At 41.9% G+C, this 18498-nt stretch overlaps 1 protein-coding gene across 4 annotated transcripts in view; it reads left to right on the forward strand.

Moving 5' to 3' along the window:
* The window catches only part of MYO1B (myosin IB), a 191821-nt gene that overhangs the window by 56682 nt on the left and 116641 nt on the right, over positions 1-18498 (forward strand). The window lies entirely within an intron of this gene.

Raw genomic sequence — 18498 nt, forward strand, 5'->3', positions numbered from 1 at the left:
TGCTTCCCAAAATAAGATGCTTGGATAAGCTGTGTGAGAATCCCCTAGAAGCTTATGAAATATCTAGCTTCCTAGGTCTTCCCTCTAACAAACCAGGAATGTACATTTTTCACAAGCTTTCCAGGTGATTCTTAAGTACATGCACATTTGAGAACATGTTGTCCTAGATGTGTATTTACAGATGTTTTCCTTTCCTTAACTGCTTATTGCAAATAGTGATCTTTACTGCAAATAGTCTTAATGATATAACAATGGCTTGTATTCATTGAGCAACTTACCATGTGCAAGCACTGCTCTAAATACTTTACGTGTATGATAACTCATTTTATTCTCAAAATAATTCTGTAAGGCACATACTGTTACAAACGGGGAAGTTTTACCAAAGCCACACAGCTCATGGATGGGGAGCCGGGCTGTGAAAACAGTCATCTGCTGTGCCTCTCAGCCAGAAATGGATTCTGCCCTTTTCATGGTAGGGACTCTTGCTGTGCACTTCTGTCCACACACGAGGCCCTCCAGGGTAACCTTAGCTATGCCTCCGTTTATCTCCAGAGACCATCCTTCTTCCCTTTGCAGCTTTCATTTCCAGTTTGGGGATATTTAGATATATAATAGATGTCTATTCTAGAACGAAGAGGTTCACGCCCTGTTATATCCATGTTTATCCCTGCCCTTGAAATATTTCTAAGAGTCCGTGTGGCACTGCTATCCCTAGTTTACCCCTTTTACGCCCCAAGGAAAACAACTACGATCAGCTATAAAATAAATATCCCAGGGGCGCCTGGGTGGCGCAGTCGGTTAAGCGTCCGACTTCAGCCAGGTCACGATCTCGCGGTCCGTGAGTTCGAGCCCCGCGTCGGGCTCTGGGCTGATGGCTCAGAGCCTGGAGCCTGTTTCCCATTCTGTGTCTCCCTCTCTCTCTGCCCCTCCCCCGTTCATGCTCTGTCTCTCTCTATCCCAAAAAATAAATAAACGTTGAAAAAAAAAAAATTAAAAAAAAAAATAAATATCCCATGTGCTTAGAATAAAAACAAAATCTTTTTTTTTTTTAACTCAAGAAATGTTTATTAGATTGAGTTAAGTGACAAAAACTTTTTTCCATGGTCTATAAAACACTGCATGGGGTGACTGTGCAAGGTCCAAGTTTACCTAATGAATCTGAGTTTGCGAGATATGGATCATACCCCTTTCCCATCTCCCTTTGTTCCTTCACTCCTTCCTATCTGTGTCATCTTTGCATATTCTGTGCCTTGGCCTGGAATGCTTTTCCCTCCCTTTTCCCCCAGGCAACTCCTGTTCTTCCTTTAGATCTCAGATTGCATTAGACCTCCTCGGGGAAGAACCTGCCCTCACCCTCTCTGGCCGAGGTCAGATCTGTTGCCCTTGTCACAGTTACAATTTAACAGTGCTTTATGAGATTATTTGATTCCTGTCAGCCTCACCTGCCATGCCAGCTCACCATAACATTCTCAGCATCTGAAAGCAAGTTCGGTGCTGAGAACATGCTGAACACTTCCTGCACTTACTTGCGAACTATGTAATCTTGAGCAAATTACTTGAAAAAATTTCAACTCAGAAATTAAGCAGTTTGATCTGTTGAATGGGAAAATAATTATTAACTCCTAGGATTTTTGTGAGGGTTAACTATCTCGTAGATATTTAGATAATTATCTGGCATACGGAGAGTGCTTAGTATGGAATGGGTCACTGTAGTGAATTGTATGGAATGGGCCCTGTAGTCAATTGATAGTGGCTGCTATTCACAGTGATTATAATTGTGTGTGGGACCCATTTCAGACCTCTAACACGCTCTTTCTTCCCAGTTTCTCCTCCTTGGTGGGACATTTTCCTCTCCTTTAAGGCATTTTCCTGCATTATTCTTTGTGAATGTCTATCTCTGATAGTGTCTGAAATAGGGTCAGTGATACCTAGATTTCCTACTAAAACCTAATCTGACATTCTCAGGTAGTAGTTGTTACAGTATTATGAGACAAAACGAGAGGCCTCTGGGTGGCTCAGTGGGTTAAGTGTCTGACTTCAGCTCAGGTCACGACCTCATGGTTTGTGGGTTCGAGCCCTGCATTGGGCTGACAGTGCAGAGCCTGCCTGGGAGTCTCTCTCTCCCTCTCTCTGTCCCCCCTCCCCCACTTGTGGGCGTGCTTTCTCTCTCACTCTTTCAAAAGTAAATAGAAATACACTTAAAAAAAAAAAAAGATAAGATTAGTTTAGGCTTTTGATGCATTCTAGCCATAACTATTTCAAGAATTTAGTCCCAGTTTGAAGAAAAATCTTAAATAGCTGCTCAGACCACATATACTTTGAGAATTTTGCCAATTAATTTACCTCAGATTACATTTGGAAATTAACTTGACCTGTCGTTTGCCGTGAGTCATCAGAACCTCCAGATATTTCCCTTACAACTCACGTTTTTAAAGGTGTCCAGAAATTATCTTTCTTTATTTTTTTTAAACAAAATTTTTTAATGTTTATTTATTTTTGAGAGAGAGAATGTGTGTGTGGGCAGGAGAGGGGCAGAGAGAGAGGGGGTGGAGAGATAGAATCCTAAGCAGGCTGCACACTGTCAGCACAGAGCCCAAGCGAGGCTCGAACCCATGAACCGTGAGATCGTGACCTGAACCGAAACCAAGTGTTGGATGCTTAACTGACTGAGCCACCCAGGCGCCTCTTATCTTTCTTTAAATGCCAGACAACTGAACAATATTTGCATTTCATGTAAGTATGGGACTTTGAGATAGCGGACATGTATAAATGAGTAAAATGAAACTAAATAGTGGCTTCTTACCTACACTCCTTTTCAAAGGTAGTTTTATGTTGTCATACCCTTTCTCCTCTCTTCTTCTCTGAACTCCTATCCCCTTTATGTTTGGAGTCACCCCTTGAGCAGGCTATCCTTGGGTCTGCCCAAGGATAATGGGGGGGTCCACGGGGTAGCATAGATGACACCGTGCCTTTCTCTTCGTGTAAGGAGTGCCTTTCCCATGTGATTTTCAAATTCTTTGCACGTAAGGAATTTTTTTTTTACCACGTCCCGGTGAGGACTTAGTACGTTTCAGGTAACTCAGGAACTGCATTCATGGAGAACTGCCTCAGACCACAGAACCTCATAGATGGGAAAGAATGGCGGGAGCGATGAGGAGACTAATCGACCTACTTAATCTCTTCCCATTGAGAACAGCACCAGGACAATACACCTTCTGAGATTTTATTTACCAAATCCACTTCCTTTTGGTGGATGATTGCTTTGTGATCTTGCAGCCCTAGATACCACTCTATTACCATTCTGTGGATCCTCCTAAAATCAGCACATGCTACTTCCCTTCCCAGAAGCCTTCCTGGGCTCCCTATTACTAGTTGAGTGACCTCCCAAGTTCCGTGGCTTAGTATTCAAGATCCGCACCGTCTAGCCTCAATTAGCGCTCTTCTCCAGACCCCCACACACCAGCAACCTCCTTCATGCAACCTGCTTCTGAGTCCCAGCCTTTTATGTTCCCTCCTTTCCTCTCCTCCTGCTGCATACCCACCTCTGTTGTTAAAACCTCGCCAGTCTCCTCGGGTCTGTCTGAAAGCCCAAATCACAAGTGACTTCTCCTGCCTCTGAGTTACCGGAACCACCTGTGATCCCACACCCCACTTTTCTTACTGCGGTTTGTTGTGTTTCTGTGTCATCCTCTTTAATGAGATGGAAGTTACTGTAGATCAGGAACCTTGTCCTGCATACCTCTGTGGCTCTCTCAGTGCTTTTTCTCTTAAGAGTTCAGTGACAATAGAGCAAAAGAGCTTTTATAATTTTTCATTACATTTTACTTGTGTTATCTCATCTCTGGCAATTCAATGAAATAAAACTATTCTTAGTAGGATATTTACAGTGTTCAAAATTTCATGGAGTATAATGGGAACTTCTTCACATTCTTATAAAAGAAGTAAGCTAAAATAGTATTTTTATGGTGCCCTTCAACCCTGGGTGTTCAGATCCAATTTATTCATGATACAGAGCACTTTCCTGACGTGTCTAGCCAAGGGACATGGTGACATAGAAGGGAGAGTGTGTTGTAGCCCCAGCCAGCAACCCCTTCAGGTGGTCACAACCCGAGAGAAAGCTGAAATGTGTCCGTAGCTTAGGATGTAATGTGGTAGCCATATTACACGGGGCATTACAAGCACTGTTTGAAGCAAGCAGTCTTTCCCTTTTAGTAAATGAAAAAAAACCCTGCAACAAGTTTTAAAAACGGAGAAAACTGGCTTAAGGCTTTGAAAAATTTTGTTATTCTCACCTAAAAATGAGAAAGTAATGGAGGATTTGGACAGTGCTCATGTCAGTGGTCCAGACATGAGCCCTCTGTCACTAGGGAGCTTTTGACCCCTAATTCAGTGCCAGATAGGACCACATGCCATCGCCCGTAGAATGACATTGCTAGAAGGCTTGTGTGTTTTGAGTCTTTGTTTCTTCTGTTATCCTTTTACTCAAGGTAAACCAGATAAATGTTATAAAGAACATTTCTGGCTATATTTCAAAATATACTAGTGCCGTGAGTGTCCAAAGCTTAGGATGAAGGTCCAGGACAGAAGATCCAGATGTTGTCCCTTTTAGGATATCAGTATTTTTTGTCTGCAGCAGACTTGACATTCTGTGAATAAAATTGTATTTATTTTGAGAACTCTTATGACAGTTCGATCCTGAATTCTCATAGAGGTTGCTTGTGTATCAGAGTGTGAAAGTGCTTTCTTAAGGAGACAGAGAGGGAAAGTTAGTTGATGCGATACCATGTTGCTGAGGCTTTTGTATTATTTCTCTCATCTTACTTTTGTGGAGTAACTGAGCCTCTGATTGGTTCTGTACCTCTCCAAAAACCACTTGCAGAAACAGATGTGGGGCTTTCCCATTTAGCATTCTTTCCACTTACTGCTTTAGGAAAGTTACTCATTTACTGAGCAAATATTTATCGAGCGCTCCCCCTGTGCCAGGCTCTCTGTCCGGCCCTGGATGCAGTTGTGAGCAAAGCAGATAACATTCCTGTCTCCTTGATGGGGAGACAGTCTTCTGACTCAAGTATATAGAAACCCAGATTGTTGCAGTCATCAGTTAGGAGGGAAACCGACAGAGCAAAGGCAAGGAAGCTTTTGTGGAAGACAAAGTGAACGTAGGTAGTTTTCTTAGAAAGCACGGTTGGTTCCCGTTCTCTCGGGTGGTTTGCGTCAGGAGCCGGTAGGTTGTCGTCTGGAAGGTTTTGCATCTGTGCGGACCTGTGACCAGCGTGAGTGGCCTGACAGAGTCCGCACTCCATCTTGAGTTCTGGTGTAGGCTCCTTAAGCTGACGTTTCCGTGGAAGGACACCGTCATGAAAATAGTTGGAATTGCCTTGTACCTTTCTGCACGACTCTCATGGCTCACGATGAGCAGAAGGCAGTCACCGTGCTTGCTTTTAGTCTTGCCAGACATTTGTTTGATTCTGGACAACCATGGATTAGAAAACTTCTTGATTTGGAGAGACTGTGGAGTTTCACATTAGCCGGACAGCTGTGCCGTGGAGGTGGGTGAAGGACAGCTGTTCAGCTGAAGGCTTCCTGAGTTCGTGGTGAGAAGGACCATTTCTGGGCCTAGCCCAAACTCAGTTTTTACAAAGCTCCGTGTACTGACTTCCAACCTTTGATGCCCAAGCCTTTATTCTCAGTTTATCTTATTTTTAAGTTTATTTATTTATTTTGAGAGAGAGAGAGAACACGCCTACAAGTGAGAGGGAGAGGGGCAGAGAGAGAGGCGAGAGAGAATCCCCAACAGGCTCCATGCTGTCAGTGCAGAGCCCGACGCAGGGTTCAAACTCACAGACTGTGAGATCGTGGCCCGAGCGGAAATCAGGAGTCCAGTCAGACACGTAACCGACTGAGCCACCCAGGTGCCCCTCAGTTTATTGTTTTATTGGGTATACATTCCTGGCAGAAAGACACCTCAACTAATTTCTCTTTCAGATTAAGAACCTTTCTAAACTAAAGTTGGAAGGTTGGATCTATGCCACCAGAATGAGTTTATCATGAAAATCATTGTTTCTGTATGTCTGAGAAGTCTCAGAGTCCTAATTTCTAGATCCCTAATGAGAATTTATATCACTTCTCACAAAGTGCACATCTCAGACTTGGAAGTTTATTTTGAGAAGTCTGTTGGCAATTCCTAGCACACATGCTACCCAGCATGCATGGTTATTTCACTGATACCCTCTTAAAGGGAAAAGTTTGGTTCTTTTTTTTTTTTAATTAAAAAAAAAAAATTTTTTTTAATTAAAAAAAAATTTTTTTTTTTAATTAAAAAAAAATTTTTTTTTTAATGTTTATTTATTTTTGAGACAGAGAGAGACAGAGCATGAATGGGGGAGGGTCAGAGAGAGGGAGACACAGAATCTGAAACGGGCTCCAGGCTCTGAGCTGGCAGCACAGAGTCCAAAGTGGGGCTCGAACTCACGGACCTTGAGATCATGACCCGAGCCAAAGTCGGACGCTTAACCGACTGAGCCACCCAGGTGCCCCGGAAAAGCTTGGTTCTTAGCAAAATAGGTTTCTTCCTGCTGGAATGTTACAGGTCTTTGACAGGCCCTGAGAAATTCTCCAACATTCTAGAAAAGATCTATTTCATCCAAAGGAGTGGCACTGAGGTCTCAGCCCTGAAAATGATTAATCTAACATTTCACTCCCAAAGGAGAACTATAGTTGGAGTCCGTGTGGGGAACCCTGTCTAGAGAGAGTGTGTTTAGGGTAGGTGGCCGGGGGCACCCCCTTTGTTGTCGAAATGAGAAGCATGGCTATGTCTGTTGCTGGGGCTTGTGTGGCAGCAGGACAGGGTAGGTAGGGCAAAGGGAGCTGTGTCGAGTTTGTCTAAACAGGGGTCAGCCAACACTAGTCCTGATCCAGTCTGAGGCAGTTAGCAAAGCCAGAGATAATGGAAACAGAGTTTAGTGAAGCGTGTCGGGTCCGACACTTTGGAGACTGGAGAGGCAGGGGTGCGTCCTGGGGCTGTCCTGGGATAGACAGCCCTAGTGTACCAGCCCCAGCAGGGGTCTTCTTGCCGCCGCATTGTCCAAAATGTGCTTCCTTCTCAGCCCCAGCCCGTCTCAGGGATCCCACGTCCCCACGTGGAAGTGGGGACACCAACCGGGTGTCTAACCATCCACTTCAATTCTGACACGACTCAGATTTGGGGCAGGTTTCCCAGGCCAGGGCCTCCCATCCCTGCTTTGGATACCTGCTGCGAGTGGAGTGCCCCGGCCACCCACACTTCTGCTCAGCTGATCACAAATTTGGGGGTTTCCACAACCTTCCTTAGGTTCAGTAATTTGCTAGGGTGACGCCCAGAACTCGGACAACACTTTACATCTGTTGGGTTATTACAAAGGAGAGAACTCAGGGACAACCAAAAGGAAGAGATGCATAGGACCAAGTGTGGGGGAGGAGGGGTGCACCGTTTCCGTGCCCTCTCTGGACATGCCAGCTTGCCAACACATCACTGCTCCCACCAGCCCGGAAGCTCCCTGAATCTCCTTCTTCGGAAGTCTTTATAACCCAGTCTGCTGCTCCTCCTTCCCTTCCCCGAGGTGGGGAGATGGGACTGTAAGTTCCCACTGTTTCATCTTGCATTGGGTCTTTCTGGTTAGTAGCCTTCATCCCGGAGCCACCCGGGGGTCCACCGTGAGTCACCTCAGTAGCATAAACTCAGGTGTGGGTGAAAGGCACTTGTTGTGAATAACAAAGAACATTCCTATCGCTCAGGAAATTCCAAGGGTTTTAAGAGCTCTGTGCTAGGAGACCAAATACGTTTCTCACACCACAGATGTGGACATGTGCATGCATCATTCTTGAGGGTTAGCTTCCTGAAACCAAGTTGCTGCTGGAGTTTCTGTATGATGCCCTGGAAACCGGAATCAGTGCGCCTCCTTTTTCCAAGAAATATCTTAAGGGTAGTTCACCAGTTCAACTCAATAAACACTGAATGTCATAAAGACCCAACTGTCAGCTCCCCGCTTAGGCGCCCCCCTCCACATGGGCCCTGGATCCCATCCAGCCCTTCTTGTAGTCCTGAAGGGCATCACTCGAGGATTTTCTCTCCACTGTATCCTCAACTCTTCCTTCTCCCTGTTCCCTTCCTACTGACCCACATGCTCTAATGGTTCTTATGATTCTACGACTCTTAGCTGTAGCAGTTTCCTTCTGTCATAAAACTCTTTGAAGAAGTTGCACATACTTGTTGGGTTGGACTTTTATCTCCCCACTCACCTATGGCTATTCTTTTCAAGATCACTTGGGACCTCCGTGTTGCCAAATCCAGTTGTCAATTTTGAACCCTTATCTCCCTTTAAATATCAGTAGCATTTGACAGTATGACCGGTTCCTTCCTGAAATCCTCTTTTAAAAATTTGGCTTTCTGGCCTCCACACTCTCCTGTTTTCCCCGAGCCCACTGGCTGCTCCATGTCCGGCCTCCCCTGGATGTGCCTCTTCCTCGTGCTCTGAAAGTGAGCACGTCTGAGGGCCTGATTTTGGACCTTTACTTTTCTCTTCTGTAGGCATTGGTTACATGAGCCTCTGTGGGCTTTAAATACCCTCTATGTGCTGATGCACCCAGAATTAGGTGTCTAGTTTGGACTTCTCCCCTGAGCTCCTGGCGATTCAACATATTCAACTCTTCAGTATCTCCTTGGGTGTCCAAGAGGCATCTCCTCAGACTATTTTACTTCTCTTCATTAATCATTATCTGACATTTCACTAGGTGTTCATTCATTGATGTCTTTATTGTTTGGTGGGTTTTTTTAGTGCTTATTTATTTTTGAGAGCGAGAGACCTAGCACGAGTGGGGGAGGGGCAGAGAGAGAGGGAGACACAGAATCCGAAGCAGGCTCCAGGCTCTGAGCTGTCAGCACAGAGTCCGAGGCAGGGCTCAAACTCACAAGTTGGGAGATCATGACCTGAGCCGAAGTCGGATGCTTAACCGACTGAGCCACCCAGGTGCTGTGATGTCTTTATTGTTTGTCTCCTGGGCTGGAATGCCTTCTCCTTGAGAGCAGGGGCTTTGTTTATTTCTCACATCCACGTATCCACAGCAGTTGGAATAACACCTGACAGAGAGCGGGCTCTCCATAAAATATTCGTTGGGTGAGCGGATGAATGAATGAATCTGGGGGTCTACTATTTGTTAGAAACTGTGTGTAAAAGGCACTCGTGGTCATTGTCTCCAAGAAATTTCCAGTCTAGTTGGAGGGAGTGGGGAATGGCTACGTAAATGGGTCATTTTATTATAATAGCATACTTGCAATGACAAGGAACAAGTGGGAAGTACAGAAAAATTAGTGGCTTCAGGGATTCTGAAGACACCATCTGTGTTGAGTCTTGCAGAAGGAATTCTAGAAATAGGTGGCCACTATAGTGTAGTAACTAGCTATGTAGAAGATAAAGCAATAGGCCAGTTTGGGCTACAGCACAGTGAACCAGGAATCTTAGGAAGGCAAAAGGTGTTTGAGTTGAGATGATGGCTACATATAGAACTTTTTTTTTTTAATAAAACATTCAGATACCAGTCTACTTGAATCCTTGGGAGTATTGAAGGGTTACGAAGGTCACTCCTAAGTAATAGGAGGAGAATTTGAGATGAGGGCAGTACTTAAAATTACAGGCTTATATGTCTGGAAAAATTGTCATCTTGCATTTTCAGTCACCAACTGGAAAAAATGTTCAGACTTGTTTAATATGCCTAAATATGTATGTGTATAAATGCAGTGTTTAATCAATGAGTGGTGAGTGGCTGAATGTTGAAATGACTTATAAGTGGAAACAAATGTTAATTCATTATGTTTTATGACAGAACCTCTAGTTGCTATTGGTGACCAATCATATTATTCAGGAGGAGGAACATGTGATACAGACCATCAAAATCAATATACTGAATTTCAGCCATTATTGACTTCCACACTCCTTTGGCTATGAAGCCATTCCCTTGAGGTAGTGTTTGCTGTCTAGATGCGTGGGTGTTCAGCTGGTGGTCTGAAAATCATATTCTCAGTTACATTAGGAACATTCTAAGCCTTATAGATGGCTTGGCCTAATGTAAAAAGATTAGCAATAGAGCAATAAATTAGAACGCATACATTTTCTATTAATCTTGTTCCTTCAGTCCACCTCAACAGCAAAAAATTAGAAAGCACCTGGAGGGAGGGAGGATTTGGCTGGTTTGCACCATGGATCTCTCTACCTTTGGGAAATGCATGCAGGCATATGCTTAGATTGCCTCCTTTTTAAGACTTTAGATTGCCATTAGAGGGATTCATTCCCACTTTCGTATTCTATAGTTTCATAAAGTATGGATCTCTAAGAGCTCTTGGATATTTCTTTAGAATTGCTCATTTTTAAGCTATTGCTTTGATTGCTTTCAAAAGATGTACTCTCCTGTTCATAGGCCCTACCTCACATTCAGTCCTTTAGTGTTGCTGTTGCTTCTGTGTTTATAACTGTCTTGTCCATTATTAAGAATGGAGGCTTATATATAACTTGCCCATGTGAATAACATTATGGGTAAAAACAAGGACATTGAAAATGGCAGAATCCCATTGAGGTCACAGAAAAACTCATTAAAAATGTTACTGAAGTATAAAGATGTTAAGTCATAGATTTATAAAATGAACACATGTGGCTGTTTAAGATAACATGATATGGATGAGTCATTGCCATCTGATTACTCATTACCTGGAATGTGGGTATAAGAAAGGAGGAAGTGTCGACATGTATACGGGTGTTTGTTGGGTGTTGTTCCTAAAACAAATAGAAATGGTATATAATGCTTTGCATATTTGCTTCCTTTTCATAATGTAACATAATTTTCACTATAATAATATTGTGTCTATGATTGGGAATCACTCTTTGTCTTGCAGGCACAGATAAGGTAGCATAACTGTTATCTTAAAACTTGAAAATCTGTCATTTTTTTAATATTTAGGGACTTCACCTCTTCTTTGGTGTTCATATCTGGCATTGATTGTGACCAGAACTTTGACGATGAAAATCAGTCTTAAGTGAAGATTTTGGCTGTGGAACTAGAGAAGTTGAGTTTGCATGAAGTTGTGGCTGGTGATCAGTTGGTTGTGAGCCCTCCTTTACTTGGCCTCTTCCCGCCTGCCCCACTGTTGGTTTCGTTTCTCCTCCTTTCCCGTCCCGTCCCCCTGGCCTTGTATTTTGTTACTCTTGCTCCACACTTCTCCATATCCTCACATGCTCCTCCTCTTTCAACATGTGTCAGGAACACACCTGCATTTTCTTAGGGGTACACCTGCATTTTGCAGCTTCTTTCCAAAAGGCCACTTCATGGCCCTAACACCTATTTTCCGCAGCATGCGTCATATCACGATTATATGGCACATTATTGTGTGCTGTCTTATATATTTCATTAATTGTTTCCTATTTGTGTATTGGACTTGAGCAAGAGGAAGCATCTTTTGAGCAGGGACTATGCACTATGCTTATTTTGTTGCCTTAAGATCGTGGTCTTAAGATCCATTCAGTGTGGATATTTATGTACGGTTGAGCACATAATTAACTATTCAAGTAAATACCATGGAAATGTACTGTGTGCATTATAAAACGTACACAAGTATAGGGGGGAAAAGATGAATAAAGACATTAAAGTAGAAGTTCTGATATTTTATATCCATACTCCAGTGGCTCATCTTGGTCAGGTCCTGGACCCCAAACCTCACTTCGGAGGCCTAGTGTTAGGTACACGTTAGGGTCTCAGCACCTATTTATTTTTAACCTTTAGCGATTCTGTCCTGGTTGCTAACAAAATTTTTGACTGTCCTAAGTGAAAGTCAGGGTTATAGGCTACATAAGGCAGGTTACGCTTGGGTAACAAACCTTCACATCTCAAGACGGAACACGTGAAAGTTTGTGTCTCGCTAATAGCCCCCGTCTGATGAGGGGATTTCCTCAGAGGCTCTCCTGCAAGTGGTCACACATATCCAAGCTGCTTTTAGCTTAGAGTTGTTAACAGCCGCAACACATGACTCTTAACTTTGCTGTGGAAGATGAAGAGAGAGCACAGTCAGGCCTCGTTCTCTGGCCCGGGGCACTCGGTGTGAGGTCACATGGCTCAGCCTAACTGCAAAGGTAGCTGGGAGGTACTTTCTCCCACGTACCCAGGAAGGGGAATAAGTGATGGGATTTGGTAAATGTGTTGCAGGGCCCCCTGTTTGCTGGGATCATCTGTTCATTTCAGTAGGGTTATTACTATTTCATAATTGAACTCACAGGTATTGTGTAAAGCAAACTTCTGTGCAAATTTAAATAGGAGTTCAGTAATAGAATTTAGAAAGAAAACAGATCCTCTCTCAAGTAATTTTTCCTTGTAATGACTGTAATTAGGGTGCATTTTCACATTTCCACTTTAATCTTATTTGGATGCAATTTATCTTATTTTTAGGATTTTATCTTTTTTTTTTTTTTTTTACAGTTGTTAGTTTTTATTTATTTTGTAAGTAATCTCTATACCCAACCTGGGGTGAATGCATTTAAACTACAGAAGTAAAACCATTCACTCATTTTTCATGTTTCTGTTGTTATTCCTTTTCTTTTTTTTTTTTTTTTAACGTTTATTTATTTTTGAGACAGAGAGAGACAGAGCATGAACAGGGGAGGATCAGAGAGAGAGGGAGACACAGAATCCGAAACAGGCTCCAGGCTCTGAGCGGTCAGCACAGAGCCCGACGCGGGCCTCGAGCTCACGGACCGCGAGATCGTGACCTGAGCCGAAGTCGGTCGCTTAACTGACTGAGCCACCCAGGCGCCCCATTATTCCTTTTCTTTCACATTGCTGTTCAGCATAGAGGCTAGTGGCATATTGATTTATTATGAACAAGGGTTTTTAATAGTGTCACATTTCGTTCTTGTTTACAGGAGTAGTTAATATGCGAATATTTGAAGATGTGTTTACATGCTTTGATAGTTTATGGCAATATATCTGTCTTTGGTGCAACTCCCATATTTTTGATTTTCTTAGAACCAACATGTTTACTGGGAGCCTTAGAAAATTTGATGCTGACCTCGTCTGTATTAATTACATATTCATCTATTGGGAATTGTGGCAAAATAGTTCTAACAAGCTTTGAAATTTAAGCCAGTGCAGTGTTAATTTTTTTTGGATTCAAGTCTTTTTCAGATGGGTGGTGAATAAATAAAACTCAATTTCCCCTATACTGGGGAGTTTAAGCTGTGCTTACAGGATAACTTTAGTTAAATTCTCTTTTGCAAATATGGATGTAGCCAAAGATGGAAGGTGAAGAAGTATTAACATTTTAGAAATGATTACAGAACTATAATTCTTATTTTTAAGGCAATTATCTTGATTTTCATGGTAGGCAAGCCAAAACCCATCTCTTCAACCCCCAATATAATGTCCCTTTGTATTTTCATATTATACAGTGTAGATAATATGTTACTTCTGAATTTTACTTACAAATTTATATGATTCTCTTGTTAATTTTGGTCATGATCCAAGTACTTGCAAAAATACTTGAAGTATATATCCTTTATATACTTTTCTTGTATCCTCTTAATCTGGACAAGTATACTTTTTTTTTTTTTTTTACAGTTTTATTGAATATAAAAAGCAAGTTCCAGTTTATGTATCTCTAAGCATTTATTAAAAAGCAAATCAATGTTCTTATGTCTATATATCTTGTTTTACCTACAACACAGTATCGCCTTTTGGGAACAGGGTAAACTTTCTGTTTTCTTTGAATGATTCAAGGGTACCAAATTCAGTATCTTGCTCATTGTCAATATTTGTAAGTCAGTGTATCCAAAGATATGGTTAAAATTCAATGTCAACCAACTCTTTGAAGGCATTAAATAGGGTATTAAAGCAGGATGGATAATTAGAATAAGATTCCAATGAACTGTTAACACACTTGGGTGTTGGGAGCTTTGTACTTGCTGTTCTTCCTGCTTAGAATGCCCTAGCCCCTCAACCTGTGTGTGTGTGTCTGTATATGTGTCTGCCTATCTATCTATCATCTACCTACCTACATACCTATGTATGCCTGTGTATCTCTGTATGCCTCTATCTATCTATCCATCCATCATCCATCCATCCATCCGTCTTCTTCACATGTCCTTCTCCCTCATCTCCTTCAAGTCTTTGCTCAACTGCCACCTTAGTGGGTCCTTCCATTGTATCCTCTCTAACAGTCGCAGCCTGCTCCCCTTTTCTGCTCTGTCCCAACACTCACTATTCCTCTTGCCTGCTTTATTTCTCTTCTCACCACCTTCCAGCAAACTGTACTTTGCTTCCTTTATTATTGCCTACCTTCCGACTCCATCTCATCCCATAGAATGTGTAGTGTATCCCCAGTGCCCAGAACAGTGGCTGGTACAGGTTAGACAGTCTGTAATATCATTTCAGTAGATTCAATAAGCCTTAATCACATCATTCAAAAATGTCCCATGTTTCAGGAACTCTTAGCTTAGCTTGATATTAGCTTATCTTAGCTTGATATTTAGCAACTTATCTTAGCTTGATATTTAGCAACTGCCACAAAAGGAAAGAAAGAAAAGAAAGAAAGAAAGAAAGAAAGGAAGGAAGGAAGGAAGGAAGGAAGGAAGGAAGAGGGAAGGGAATTTCAAATAATATAATTTTCAGTTATATAGGAAACAACTTTAAATATTCATAATAGAGAACAGAAAATAATAAAGTTACTCAAGTATGAGTTTTGAATGAATCTTGAGGTTACAGCTAAATATTTACAGATTAACTTGCACCATTAGTACAATCATTTGTGGTGTTTAAGAATTAATGATTTTTGAATGGGAAATACTCAACAAAGAATCTATGAATGGGAAATATTTAATTCTAAGGTTCCTTTCAAATGTAAAATTCTGGGGATATATGATTTTCCTTTTTGAGAAGTGTATGGCATATTTTAGGAAAAATCATTAGAAATTTTTTTTTATGTTAATGAGGAAAAGATTTGCATCAGTTCTCTAGAGTAGTTAATGGGGCATATGTGGGGCAGTTACATTCTGTGGAGTTTCTAAACTAGAGGTCATGATCTAAAGTGGAGTAAATCACAGATGAGTTAACAAATCTAGATTTGAAGCTCGGTTTTGCCCTTTTTCAGCTTCGTTGTCAACTGGACATTGTGGCAGAATCTCTTCTGTCAACTTGGAGATGTGACTGACATTATATTAAAATGTAGGCAAATATGTTCCAATTCTCTTTTTAGAGATGCCTCTCAAGAAATACATGTTAATTGTTTTTGAGTTATTGGTGGCCAAGGGTGGGTTTATTTACATTGGGGATTTCAGTGAATGGAACAATACATTCTCATAAGCATATTTTTCCTTTGTAGTGTTTCCACAAAAGCATGTAAGGAAAGAATCCTCTAGGAATTAGCAAGAAAGAATAATAATACTGGATTTTTGCAGAAGAATTGAGGTTTGCGGTGGTTGGGTGATGGATTAGGGGATAAAGCACAAAATTAGGAATGCACAATTTGAGTAGATACAGAATCCATGTGAACAGTCATGCATTTAGAATTCCTGTTTCCATAACATGTGGCAGGGAAATAGCCCTATGAAGTTTCTCTTGACTCAGTGTTGCTATCACTTATTCTGCTTGATACTGATGACTGGAGAACAGTTTTTGAATGTTATAGTTGTAAGTGAATAAAAGAAAAATTTCTGATCAATTGCCTTTCTTAGCCGTGCTTATAAAGGAGCTCCTATATTTTGAAGCAGATTTATCTGTCTACTTACCTATCTGCCTACCTACCTAACCTGTCTGTATATCCATCAATGTATCATCTCCCCCACCAAACAAATGAAACCCAAAGAAGAGTTGTTACTGTTTACATGGATTTTAGTCACATTAGTCACATTATTGGCTTTTTATATTTCAAAAGTGTGTGAGGAATGTGAATGAGAGCTAATTATTATATCTCCCCACATCGAAAATTGACTGGAGGCAGCTTACTATTTTACAGTCAATATTATAAAGTGACTAGCTTTTTAAAAGTCAGAGCAAAGGAAACAGAGAATGAATGAGGCCCAAACAAAAGTTAATGCCATGATGTCCTGCATGTTTATTGAACTGGGATTTTCGTTTGCTGGTGGTCAAAACAAAAAGGGAAATATGATCAGTTACAAAATAATTTTTGCACATAAGATCAAAGTACTTGAGTTGCTCAAGAGAGGTAGAGTTTTCCTTACCAGTTAGATTTAAAGAAATTTCTCTTATGGGACTTAGGATGTGAAGAATGTCATCTTGAACAACACCTCAAAATTTCCCTGCAGAAAATAGAGTTGTGAATTTTATATAGCTACTTCTTTTTTTTTTTTTAAAGAAAGGCATTTTTTTTGTTTTTAATGTTTATTCATTTTTGGGAGAGAGAAATAGAGCATGAGTTGGGGAGGGACAAAGAGAGAGAGAGAGACAGAATTTGAAGCAAGGCTCCAGGCTCCACACTGTCAGCACAGAGCCCAACACAGGACTTGAACTCACAAACCGTGAGATCACGACCTAAGCCAAAGTCGGACTCTTAACCGACTGAGCCACCCAGGAGCCCCTATATAGCTACTTCTTAGGCCACTTCACTATGTGGAAGCTAATCGAAGCTATGCCACTAAAGAGGATGTAACACCCAAAGCACAGGTTAGGAAGAGGGAGTCCATAAGACACATAAGTCAGTGGTTGTCATCCTGGGCTGCTTAGAACCGTTGCAGAATTTGATAAGGATCTGTGGAATGTGGAGGAACCGAGGAGCAAGGCATCAGCACCTACAGTGATTCCAATGTGCATCCAAAGTCACGAACCACCAGTACAAATACCTAGCTTATTGATGGTTAGAGTTGATTCAGGACTGCAAGGAACAGAGAGATTGCGTTTCCTCCTTCCAGCGATGCGTCTGTGACAGTTTCGTATGTTCCCGTATTTGTTTTCTGTTTCCTCATAACTGGGTTTTGGATTAAAGGTCTTCTGCAGACATTTAGAGATTGTATTTTCTGGAAGAGTCCCAGAGTACACAGTCTCTGTTGTCCGTAAAAGAGCCTCAATTTTAAACCCACCAAGTAATGGGTTGGGCTGTCATCATTTTATGAAAATTGATGGCGCAAACTGAGACTTGTTTGAATAGGCGGCCCCCTCCTCGCTGTAGAGAGGTGGACTGTAACACATGATAAATAGAAAATTCCCTAGACTAGAACTAGTTTATGATGGTTATGAGGCAACTGTGTTAAGATATAGACATGGTTCCAGTCTTCAGGCCTGGAGAGTGATTACAGACATTGGTATTTTCTCAGTCAGTAGGTTTTTGAAGTACATATACAAGGGGAGAGCACTTACATATGTGCATGTGCATGTGGGTGTGCATGTGTGTGTTTTCTTTTTTTTAAACCTTAGCCGTAAGGTTAGGTACATTAAATATCTTTAGGAATTGGGATTCCCTATTTGAATGACTGTTTATACAAATTGTAGAGAAGTCATCCTCCAGTGTGTTCGCAGTTCTGAAACCTGAGGGGTGTGCCTTTGTTCCACATATTGTAGATTTTCTTTTCTGTCCTAAGCCTGCTATAGGCATATAGAAAGCTCCAGCAAGGGTTATTTGCCATCATTCTAGGACCTGTCACTAAATTGGTTGGAATCGGGGTGCTTGGGTGGCTCAGTGGGTTAAGTGTTGGACTCTTGCTTTTGGCTCAGGTCATGACCTCAGGGTCGTTTAGAGCACTGCACTGACCGGGTGGAGCCTGCTTTAGATTCATTCTCTCTCCCTCTCCCTCTCCCTCTCCCTCTCCCTCTCCCTCTCCCTCTCCCTCTCCCTTCCCCTTCCCCCTTCCCCCTTCCCTCACTTGTGTGTGCATGCTCATGCTCCCTCTCGAATGAATGAATGAATGAATGAATGAATGAATGAGTTGGATTCACTATTATGCCCGATCTCAGTGGCGAGAAAGATACATGGAGAGGAGCAGAAGGATATTATCACAGGTTTTCCAGGCATTGTTTTTACTCGTTTGAGTTATGAAGATTTAATGTGAGGAGTTTTTGAAGATTTGTTGGTTTATTAATCTAACAGAAATGTTGAGTGCCTCACCTCTGCAAGTCCCAGTGATTTTTTTGTTGGTGCAGAAAATCTGTCCTGAAGAACATAAATTTCAGGACATTAACTGTGTGCCTTCTTCCAGGGAGGACATGAACTTGTTTGGGGGCCAGAAGGGGTCTGTGATGCGTTCGACTCTCAAGAGGCCATGGTGGAGGGAGAGGCTTGAACTTGAGAGTCTAGAGAGCAGAGACAGCTCCATTTTCATTTTTATACCCTGTGATGCTGGGTCAGTTCCTGGCTGGTTGTAGGCACTAGGTAGCTAGTGGCTATCAAACTCGGGAAGGAAGTTAGGTAAACATGATAATTTGCTCAGCAGGGACCTAGAGAAGTGACTGTACATACTTTAGAGAACAGAGGTCATA

This window comes from Puma concolor, chromosome C1 (genome assembly GCF_028749965.1).
Source record: "Puma concolor isolate L17-30 chromosome C1, mPumCon1.1.hap2, whole genome shotgun sequence".
Taxonomy (NCBI): domain Eukaryota; kingdom Metazoa; phylum Chordata; class Mammalia; order Carnivora; family Felidae; genus Puma; species Puma concolor.